At 44.3% G+C, this 12429-nt stretch overlaps 1 protein-coding gene across 10 annotated transcripts in view; it reads right to left on the minus strand.

Moving 5' to 3' along the window:
* Positions 1–12429, minus strand: part of magu (SPARC related modular calcium binding-like protein magu) — a 417174-nt gene that overhangs the window by 126388 nt on the left and 278357 nt on the right. The window lies entirely within an intron of this gene.

The raw sequence follows: 12429 nt of genomic DNA on the forward strand, positions 1-12429 counted from the left end.
TTACATAACTTGAAAAATAAAAAATAAAAGGTATAGGCTACGTTCAAATGTGCTAACACTTCAAACGATTCAAGCACCGCAGCATAAAGTTCTTCATTTTACTAGGAACTTAGTACTTTTTATCATCATTACCAGGAAATGTTTCAGTTCTGTCCTTTCCTCTTTCCTTCATTCTTGCCATTTCACGTAATGAGGTAATTTTAAGAGCAAATTACCCCAATACGTCCTCGTAAAATGATCTATTTTCATTTTTTATGAAAGGCATCATTTTAGACATTTCCTTCCTTGCTCCCTGAAGTGTTTCCAACTCTCCTTGCCCAAGATCAAAATGTATGCCGTATTTCGTCTAGTGTTGATCGAACTTGCAGCACTCTCGGGCGTTTAGCAGTCAGCCCGAGGCACTGTGCTTTTGATATGAATGTTGGACATGATAATGTATTTGTCAGCAGCCAATTTGAAATTAAAGAAGTCCTCTTCTTGCATAAGAGTCGCTACATTAGTCCGCGCAGCAGAGCGCTGTGGGATACACACGATGGTACTAACCACAGGCAACTCCCAGACCCGTGGTGTTCCTCACATAAGGGTACTTCTCCTAAGTAACGTAGATCCATGGTGTTCCTTACATGGTGGTACTAATCGCAAGTAACGTTGACCCATGGTGTTCCTCACGTAATGGTACTAATCACATGGTTCTAAATCCAGCATCGCTTGCTCGTCCCTCCTTCGACATGCAGGGGATACTGTGGGCGTGTTCTTCGTCTGCGTACCCCAACTGCAGGGGCTCCTACAACAAGAAGCGACCAGTATCCGGATGTGGAAATTAGAACGAACGTAGCAACTGACTTAAAACATCTATAAGAAGAAGATGCTGAGCATAGGAGCCAAATTAAGACATTACAGCACGGTTGTTATACTCAAAAGAAAACGCAGGCTACTACGAAAGATCTTGGGCAACAGATGGGTTGACGGGCAGGTTCGCTTGCACTCTAACAAAGAAGTAGAACAAAAAAAAAAATGCTGTTAAAAGAGAAGACCGCTGTTCGATGGGCACATCTTCCGTATGGATAACAGCTGTTCACGAATATGGAATTTTCTGAATCTGAAGGCATCCAAGTTAAAATGATTCAAAGAGTGGAGAAAAAAGCTATGAGTGATAAGCATTTGCGATGGCAGGACGTCACAGCCAGCAAATAAACAAGATCTACTCGACAATGAAAATGAGATTTGTTGCCAACACGCAATCCATATAGGCTCAATTGGAATGTTTAAAAAATGCAAACGTAGAAATGTTATTAAAAGAAAAATCTTGTCATTTATTACTAGTTTATGTAGACTGACGGAATCAGTATTTGTTAACGAACCAGCATATGCCACACTCCATCCTGTCCGCTTCTGTCTCCATCTACCGTTTCGTTCCGAATTACAGTACTTAGTCGACGGCCGACTGGATCCCTCGCTGCGCTCTTTGGAACTAGCTAGAGAGACGCATCAAGTTGGCCGTGCTTAGTCTTAGCACGCCTTGCGGGTTGCCTGCTCGATGCCTGCAGCCATGCATATCGAGCAGGCGGTGGTCCGAGGTACCGTTGCTATGGCGAACGTGCAAGTCCAAAGCCTACTAGATACTAGAAGGCCTGGACAGAAAGCCAATTTCTTGCATTAAAAGCAGGGTAATAGCTTTTCTCTTTCCCATCGCTAGGTTCGCGTTTATGTTCTGTTGTTTGGCGTGAATTCTATGATTACGTGTGTTACTGCAACATGTTTTATGAGAAGAAATAAAATATTAAACTTCATTTTATAAAGTAAGGCCTTATCTAACGTGAAATATGAAGAGTTTTTCGTTTTTTAATTTATTTGGTCTCACGATTTGCAATATATGGATGGTTGCTGAGATGCATTAACATTTATTATGTGCTTCCAAATTACCGTCAAGGTGGTGGTGGTGGTGATTATTGTTTTAAGAGGAAGCACAACTAGGCAACCATCCTCTATATAACACTAATCAGAGAGAAAAACTAGAAGGGACACGACACTTCGAAAAATGAAAGTATCGGCCAGAGGAAGACATGGGCCACGAAGGGCGTCAAAATGAGGAACTCCCTAGCCCTAGCGTCCGGGTCGGAAAATAAGGAGAATTGGCCAAGGAAGATCGGATAGGATAGATGAATGTGAGGAGCCTGGCATAAGTAAGTGGAAGAAATGCCAGGACTCAGCTAAGGGCCCCGTGGTCGTCAACCACTCTCCAAAGTTCAGAGCCTCTGGGGCCAATTACCGTCAAGTTACTCTTTCCATTCTGTAGGTTAAGGTGGTTTATTGTTGCGTGCCTGACTGCACATCTGACACAGCGAAGAAATATACACAAATATAAATGTTCATCTTTTTCCTAAAGATCCGAGTTTACAGGAGAAATGGATGGTTGATATTTCTCGACAGGACAGCAGAAAAGGATCTCTTTGGGCTCCTAATGATAAGTCCAGAATATGTTCCTTGCACTTTGTCGAATCAGATTACGGTGTAAGTGCTGTGAGGGGAATTCTGCTCCCCGACAAAGTGTCGACGCAAATTCGTCTTCTTCTTAAAAATGTATTAATATTTACAACGCGGGCGTTAGGATATCTCGGAAAATGTAACCTTGTCCGAAAGCTGAAATTCCTTACCGCTGCAAAGTTTAGGGAGACGTTTCAGTGCCGCGACTGTGATCAAGCACACACATACAGTACGTTATACTCACAAAAATTTTCAGGGCTGTTCTTGATAATAATGCAAAGCAAGTGACTAATGGCTGTGATTTATTAAACAAATTCAAGAGAAAGCCTCTGAGCAGAAAAGTGTTGAAATTATAGAAATAGGGGAAAATCGGGTGAGTACTTGTATTTAGGCCTATTTCCCTATTCTTTATTCTTGTGTGATAAACAAGTGCAAAATGAAAGAAATCTATGAAGTGCAGTGTGTTCTAAGTTGTTCTATATATTTATATCTGATTCGCACCGGGCATAATGATAATAAAAATTTATTATTTCGTGTTACTGTATGAATCTTCAGTATAAGGATATAGACAGAACATGAGAACAACAGAACATAAACACGATTCAAGCGGCCATTGACTGAACTACTTTGTTCGCCCAGAAATGTGTCGGCTTGTCCAGGCCTTCTGTTATAGGCAAGTCACGAGGTTCGGAGCGCTCTAGCGGACTTCCCTGAGTTACGAAGCAGGCCAGCTCTACTTTCATTTACGATGTATTTAATGCCGTGAATTCTATACCCTAAAGTGAATCAAATAATACCACAAAAGAGCACGCTATTACAAATTACATCTTAGGAGTTAAAAACAGAAGTTTGATTATTTTCTTTATTTGGTTTTCTTTTCGTAGCACCGGCAAAGGTAGGTCTTAGGGCGACGATGGGCCAGGATTAGAAAGGAAGCAACCGTGGCCTTAATTAAGGTACAACCCCAGCATTTACTTGATGTGAAAAATCAATCCCAAGGGCGTTAAAAGAGGGATAAGACCCGAAAACAAATATACTCATTTCTCCGAAACAGTTTAACGCACGAAGACAAAATTCCAAATGGTGGTATATTTTTTTAATCCTGGAAAATACTTTAAAACCATCTACCCCTAAAGTATTACATGAGGTAAGTTCCGGAAACGAAATTATTCATAGCTCCAAAACCGTTTGAACGTACGAACTGAGGGTGTATTTTATGTGCTAGCCGACAGTAGATTCTCCAAAATTTAAGACTGGGAAAGATAACTTTCAATTTAAAACCGTAGCAACGCACGGGTATCTTGCTTACTACAGTACTGTACAAGAGAAAACAGAAAAAAAAAGTTTGAACCAATGCATCTACATATCTGAAATTTGGCCAAATATGTGTCTATTTGTACCTAAATGTGAAACCTACATTTGGTAACAATAGAATCCAAACTGGAGAATTTTAAAACTCAGTCATAACGCCCCTTAATATTTTTCGCAGGAAAGAATTCGGATTTATTTACAGGAAGAGTGAAATCTGGAATTAGCACAAAATTAATTATCGGATTATATGAATTTAGCGTTGTAATAAACATGGACAAAGAGCTTACGAGACGTTATTAATTTCTGCTTTAATAATGTCTTACACCACTGTCATTCTCAAGGTGTCAATTATGTATTAATTATACTTCTGGTATTATTTTACGACACTTACTTTATTCGGTTCACTGCCAATATCCGTTTTTTCTTATAGTAGTAACTTGCACTTTTCCCATACACAAGGCCGGCAAATAAAAGCAGTTCTGCGCTAAAAGTGATGCTCCATGAAGTTCCATCAGTCCCCGCTAGGATCGCTTTATGCCACCCTAGCTTCAGCATTCGCGCCTGTTTAACTCATTAGTGATATTGCATATAGCAGTCGTTTTAATGAGTATTTTTGTAAAAATGGTTTACTGCTGTGTTCTGTATTGTACATGTTGTGAGAGAAAGTGTAAATCCATTTCGTTTCATGCTGAACCAGAAATAATTAATAAATGAGTGGATTTCAACTGTTTCTCGACAAAGGGATAAGCCAGGTACTATGTGGACTCCTTCGGAGTAGGCATTTTAGAGAAGACAATTCTAGTGAGAGCATAACTAGAAGGTTTCTTCTACCTAAATCTGTAATTTCAGTATTCACAGACTTTCCTCAGCACACCTACAACTAGGAAACCTCCGCAATTAAGTGTGACAAATTCAATGACTCCAAACTTTAGAACTTTAGATTCTTCTTCTGTAAACATTCATGAAACCGCTCCTGGACAACCTAGCATTTCATTGGACGAGCAGGAATGAAAGAAATTAGCAGCTTCACAATAAGCCTCTCAACAGAGAAGTACAGAAGTTTATGCCCTGTGGGTGGGGAACCCAGACGAAGAATACATCCACGGAACCCCTTGCCTGTCGTAAGAGGCGATTGAAATGGACGACCAAGGGATGCTGAATTTTGAACCATGAGATTACCTGCGATTAGTACTACCACGCAAGGAGCACCATGAGTCGACTTTTCTTGCGATTAGTACCACTATGTGAGGAACACCATGGGATAGTACGGGTCCCTGTGATTAGTACCACTATGTGAGGAACACCATGGGATAGTACGGGTCCCTGTGATTAGTACCACTATGTGAGGAACACCATGGGATAGTACGGGTCCCTGTGATTAGTACCACTATGTGTGGAACACCACGAGACAGTACGGGTCCCTGTTATTAGTACCACTATGTGACGAACACCATGGCATAGTACGGGTCCCTGTGATTAGTACCACTATGTGAGGAACACCATGGGATAGTACGGGTCCCTGTGATTAGTACCACTATGTGTGGAACACCACGAGACAGTACGGGTCCCTGTTATTAGTACCACTATGTGACGAACACCATGGCATAGTACGGGTCCCTGTGATTAGTACCACTATGTGAGGAACACCATGGGATAGTACGGGTCCCTGTGATTAGTACCACTATGTGAGGAACACCACGGGACAGTACGGGTCCCTGTTATTAGTACCACTATGTGAGGAACACCATGGCGTAGTACGGGTCCCTGTGATTAGTACCACTATGTGAGGAACACCATGGGATAGTACGGGTCCCTGTGATTAGTACCACTATGTGAGGAACACCACGGGACAGTACGGGTCCCTGTTATTAGTACCACTATGTGAGGAACACCATGGCATAGTACGGGTCCCTGTGATTAGTACCACTATGTGAGGAACACCATGGGATAGTACGGGTCCCTGTGATTAGTACCACTATGTGAGGAACACCACGGGACAGTACGGGTCCCTGTTATTAGTACCACTATGTGAGGAACACCATGGCATAGTACGGGTCCCTGTGATTAGTACAACTATGTGAGGAACATCACGGGATAGTACGGGTCCCTGTGATTAGTACCACTATGTGAGGAACACCACGGGACAGTACGGGTCCCTGTTATTAGTACCACTATGTGAGGAACACCACGGGACAGTACGGGTCCCTGTTATTAGTACCACTATGTGAGGAACACCACGGGATAGTACGGGTCCCTGTGATTAGTACCACTATGTGAGGAACACCACGGGATGGTACGGGTCCCTGTGATTAGTACCACTATGTGAGGAACACCACGGGATAGTACGGGTCCCTGTGATTAGTACCACTATGTGAGGAACACCACGGGACAGTACGGGTTTCTGTGATTAGTACCACTATGTGAGGAACACCACGGGACAGTACGGGTCCCTGTTATTAGTACCACTATGTGAGGAACACCACGGGATGGTACGGGTCCCTGTGATTAGTACCACTATGTGAGGAACACCACGGGATGGTACGGGTCCCTGTGATTAGTACCACTATGTGAGGAACACCACGGGATAGTACGGGTCCCTGTGATTAGTACCACTATGTGAGGAACACCACGGGACAGTACGGGTCCCTGTTATTAGTACCACTATGTGAGGAACACCATGGGATGGTACGGGTCCCTGTGATTAGTACCACTATGTGAGGAACACCATGGCATAGTACGGGTCCCTGTGATTAGTACGAGTATGTGAGGAACATCACGGGATAGTACGGGTCCCTGTGATTAGTACCACAATGTGAGGAACACCACGGGATGGTACGGGTCCCTGTGATTAGTACCACTATGTGAGGAACACCATGGCATAGTACGGGTCCCTGTTATTAGTACCACTATGTGAGGAACACCATGGGATAGTACGGGTCCCTGTGATTAGTACCACTATGTGAGGAACACCACGGGATGGTACGGGTCCCTGTGATTAGTACCACTATGTGAGGAACATCACGGGATAGTACGGGTCCCTGTGATTAGTACCACTATGTGAGGAACACCACGGGATAGTACGGGTCCCTGTGATTAGTACGAGTATGTGAGGAACATCACGGGATAGTACGGGTCCCTGTGATTAGTACCACTATGTGAGGAACATCACGGGATAGTACGGGTCCCTGTGATTAGTACCACTATGTGAGGAACATCACGGGATAGTACGGGTCCCTGTGATTAGTACCACTATGTGAGGAACACCACGGGACAGTACGGGTCCCTGTGATTAGTACCACTATGTGAGGAACACCACGGGACAGTACGGGTCCCTGTGATTAGTACCACTATGTGAGGAACATCACGGGATAGTACGGGTCCCTGTGATTAGTACCAGTATGTGAGGAACATCACGGGATAGTACGGGTCCGTGTGATTAGTGCCACAATGCGAGGAACACCGTGATTCAAAGTTACTTGTGATTAGTGCCGCTATATGAGAAATACCATGGCTCTTACTTTCCTAGCGGTAAGTACCATTATGAGGGACCGTCTACCTGGATTTTTGACCTATTTAGACAACAAGCATCATCGATTCAGGAATGTGCCCGTTGGTCAACATATAGGCCTACTATTGTTTTAAATTCGTTTCTGGGAAGTGGAACATTGCGGGTCGGATCCACTGATTGTTATGATTTCATAATCATTCTTCATCGTTGTCTTTTTCTATTCTAGTCCGTGAATTGATTTTGGAATTATTTTTAACTTTCAATATTGTTAGTTGAATCCACTGTTTATTTTAAATTCATATGCATCTGCTCATTCTTCATTATCAAGTTTATAATTCTGGTCAGTGGATGAATTTTGGAATTTTAAATTGTCATTACATTTCGTCTCATTTCGTACCATTACGAGCCGATGACGTAGATATTAGGCCCTTTTAAACAAGAAGCATCATAATCATCAGTACTCAAGATTATTTATGATCTTCCGGTGAGTTGTAGATATTACCGAGAAATTTGGAAGTTGTAAATAGGCATAACATGTGTCGGTACATTATCTCGTCTCTAGAATACATTCATATAGTGCGCGAATATGTAGGGTGCTAAAGCGCGATCCTGGTGGCAAAACTCGGAACTCCAGTGTTAGTACGTCGCTGCGCGGCATCTCCCGGCTTTATATAATGACATAGGCAACAGCCCATACATACTTTATAGTGAGCGTATGGGCAACATCGCAAAACATTTCCGATCTTGTCCGCTTTACTGCCATGCAGCAATTTTAGAAAACGCATTGCGTTCGGTGATCATGCTCAATGCACGCTACCTAACGGGGGTCTGCTGAAGCTGTGAACTGCACCGCACATGGTGTGGCTGTGATGGATGGCGAGCAAGGCGCGAGCATTCAATTAACAACATCCTTCCTGAGGGTGGAGCTGCACGTGGCAACTGGTCCATCAATAAAATAAGGAAGCCTTTAGAGTCCTTCAACCCAGCAGATGGTATTTCTACTCACTTGTGCCAGGCTCGAACCTTCCGTACCGCCAGACGTTCAAAGCCGCCTGCGAGAATCCTGTAGGTGGGGATGTTGTAAGGCCGGCTGCACATCAGTAGGCCCACGATACGATACGATTTATATGTATCTTAAGTCGTACACGGTACGGGATACGATAATTATCTTAAGATAACTTTGCTTCACATCAATGGCGTCGTATGCTTTTTTTTTTTTTTTTTTTTACAAATTGTTATTTACGTCGCGCCGATACAGAGAGGACTTATGGCGACGATGGGATCGGAAAGGGGTGGTAGTGGGAAGGAAGCGACCGTGGCCTTAAGGTACAGCCCCAGCATTTGCCTGGTGCGAAAATGGAAAGCCACGGAAAACCATATTCAGGGCTGCAGACAGTAGGGCTCGAACCCACTATCTCCCGAATACTGGATACTGGCCGCACTTGAGACTGGAGATATCAAGCTCGGTTCACATACATGAACTCTGTGGGTGTGCACACACAATACAGGTAAGGTAAGGGTTATTCTGCCCGAAGGCAGGTCCGAACCTCCGCAGAGGTGTTCCTGAGCCGGAGTTTACGTGCGGTAGGGTGGCCAGTTCCTTTCCGCTCCTCCATTCCCTTACCCCCCCCCCACCAACAGCGCGTGGCAACCCATCCAACTCCTGACCACGCCCAATGTTGCTTAACTTCGGAGATCTCACGGGATCCGGTGTTTCAACACGGCTACGGCCGTTGGCATACAATACAAAGCAGATTATTTTAAAAAAACTGTATAATTTGCCCCTCAGTCGGTCAATACGTTAACGCCAGCCCACTTACTCTATATTGGGTTCTCAATGATAATACCATACAATAAACGTACATTAATACAAATATGGAATCCATCATCATCATCATCATCATCATCATCATCTGTTTACCCTCCAGGGTCGGCTTTTCCCTCGGACACAGCGAGGGATCCCACCTCTACCGCCTCAAGGGCAGTGTCCTGGAGCTTCAGACTCTTGGTCGGGGATACAACTGGGGAGAATGACCAGTACCTCGCCCAGGCGGCCTCACCTGCTATGCTGAACAGGGGCCTTGTGGAGGGATGGGAAGATTGGAAGGGATAGACAAGGAAGAGGGAAGGAAGCGGCCGTGGCCGTATGTTACGTACCATCCCGGCATTCGTCTGGAGGAGAAGTGGGAAACCACGGAAAACCACTTCCAGGATGGCTGAGGCGGGAATCGAACCCACCTCTACTCAGTTGACCTCCCGAGGCTGAGTGGACCCCGTTCCAGCCCTCATACCACTTTTCAAATTTCGTGGCAGAGCCGGGAATCGAACCCGGGCCTCCGGGGGTGGCAGCTAATCACGCTAACCACTACACCACAGAGGCGGACACAAATATGGAATTAACACCCGAAATTTCAAAATATATGCCGGTAATATTGCTCTAAAACAAACCCTTTCCTCCACTTCAAGGAATATACTACCATGTTCAAAAGCCTCCCACAATGCTACCGCAATAAGCACGTATTTAGGCATATCAAAGACTATTATTGTTTTCAACAATCATGACGTCGTTGCCCACGTGATCATGGCGATTGTTATTGTTTCATTATAGCCGTGTGTTCTTCTCTGTGCATGTTTGTTCGTTGCATTTAATAGTGATGGCTTCAGAACAATGCTCAAATGTCAAGTTTTGTGTTTTGTTACACAAATATTCCGAAGAGACATTAAGATTGTTTGAAGAAGCTTATGCCATAGGAGCAATGAAAAAGACTCAGGAATACTTGTGGCACAAACGTTTTTCTGATGGGCGCGTTAGCGTCAAAGATGACCCACGCAGTGGCCGTCCGTCGAAGGCAACAAATGAAGAAAACGTTCAGCATGTGCATAATGCTGTGGGGAACGACGGACGGAGAAGTGTAGGACAGACAGAGGTTGGGATTTCAGTAGAAAGCGTCCACGATATTCTACACAAACATCCATATCAGGGCCTCTCAGGGTGCATGCACTGTACACGGTGCAAAAGACGACTTCGCTTGGTTGACCCGAGTGCAGACCCCCACTCCTCGATTTGGAGCAATAGTGCTGTCTCTCTCTCTTTCCCCACGCCTATCTCTCTCGCTCCCCGTGTCTCCCTCTTCCTCACTTGCTCCGTTGCGCTCCAAATCCGAACCTAGCTTAGCGGAGTAGCCCAGAGACGAAGCGTTGGTCCGAGCCGAGCCGAGCGGGACCGATGCACTGTGCACAGGAACTCTGCGCCGCTGTTGGCACGCGTGAGATTTTGGGCGTTTGAGAGGCCCTGATCTATACTAAGGCCTACGAGAGTTGAAGTCTGACGTTTAGCGCCACCGGCGAGAAGAAGTTGACTAACGCTGCTCGAAAATGGTCTGTTGCTGTGGCAACGACAACAGCGATGCCACATTTAAGGATGCTATTGTCACGTGTTTGCCTTGCTCTGTCACTTCTGTTGTTATATTATTCGGAATGGCACTGTGTTAGCTGTGCTCATTGTTGCTGGTTTATGTAATAATTAAAGTGTTTGTTTCCAGAATATTATTTTCGTTGTAGTTTTTTTTTTTTTTTTTTTTGTAAGTTAATAAGTGGGTAGTTGTACAATTCTATTCTCTATTTAACATGTGTATTTGTTGAGGTTATTGTCAGTTTAGTGAATATGAAATCTCATATTTATCGACAATGGCGTGTTCTATCTTAAATGCCGGGTTTATTAGCACGAGCTTAGGGACTGGTCAAAGTTTACTGAATTGCGTTAGGCACTCAGACTGTATGAAAGGGTGATGTGCCGCAGACTGAGGTAACTATGACAACGCAGCTTACTTCGTAGTTGCTGCTTTCGCCGCTCAAATGTCAGACTTCAACTCTCGTGGGCCCAGAATGCATCACGTTTCTCGGAAGTTGGTTCCAAAAGTGTTGTCGCCTGAACACTAAGAAACAAGAATGACTCTTGCTGGGGATCTGATCACTACGTCTGATGAAGATTATGTTGATAGGGTGAAAGTTCCTTATTGCGATCACTGTAAGTACCTACATGTTAATATAAGGAAAGATCTTCGTTTGGGTAATCACATAAATAGAATCGCAAATAAAGGGTACAGATCTCTGCACGTGGTTATGAGGGTGTTTAGGGGTTGTAGTAAGTATGTAAAGGAGAGGGCATACAAGTCTCTGGTAAGACCCCAAATAGAGTATGGTTCCAGTGTATGGGGCTCTCACCAGGATTACTTGATTCATCATCATCATAGGTTGTTCTGCCATCCGGCATGTCCAATCATGGCTGTGACCTCAATATCTCTCGATCTTGTGCCCTTTTCTTCACTTCTGCATAATCTTCCTTTCTTTTTCTAATACTGTCTAATAACTGATATCGACTCCTTCTTCTTCCTCGTTTTCCTTTTATCATCTCTTGAACTGCTACTCGTAGTAAAGTTTTGTGTCAGATTACGCCCTATCCAATTTTTCTTCCTATTTTGGATTACGGTCAGCGTGCTCCTCCCTTCTCCTACTCTCTTCAGAACTTCTTCATTTCATATTTTATCTCCCCACTTTACACCTTCAATTCTTCGCAAATCCACATCTCAAATGCCTCCATTCTTCTCTGTTCTTCCTTCCTTAATGTCCATGTGTCAGCGCCATATAGTCCGACTCGTTGGCTGAATGGTCAGCGTACTGGCCTCGGGTCAGAGTGTCCCGGGTTCGTTTCCCGGCCGGGTCGGAGATTTTAACCTTCATTGGTTAATTCCAGTGGTCCGGGGGATGGGTGTTTGTGCTGTTCCCAACATCCCTGCAACTCACACACCACACATAACACTATCCTCCACCACAATAACACGCAGTTACCTACACATGGCAGATGCCGCCCACCCATCGGAGGGTCTGCCTTACAAGGGCTGCACTCGGCTATAATTAGCCACACGAAACTAAAAGCGCCATATAGAGCTATACTCCATACGTAACACCTTGCAAGTCTTGATTCAAGAACTGGAAAAATATCCAAAGAAAGGCAGCTCCATTTGTTCTGGGTGATTTCCGACAAAAGAGTAGCGTTAAAAAACGTTAAAAAGTTTGGGCTGGGAAGACTTGGGAGAAAGGAGACGAGCTGCTCGAGTAAGGGGTAT

The sequence above is a fragment of the Anabrus simplex genome, chromosome 12, assembly GCF_040414725.1.
Source record: "Anabrus simplex isolate iqAnaSimp1 chromosome 12, ASM4041472v1, whole genome shotgun sequence".
Taxonomy (NCBI): domain Eukaryota; kingdom Metazoa; phylum Arthropoda; class Insecta; order Orthoptera; family Tettigoniidae; genus Anabrus; species Anabrus simplex.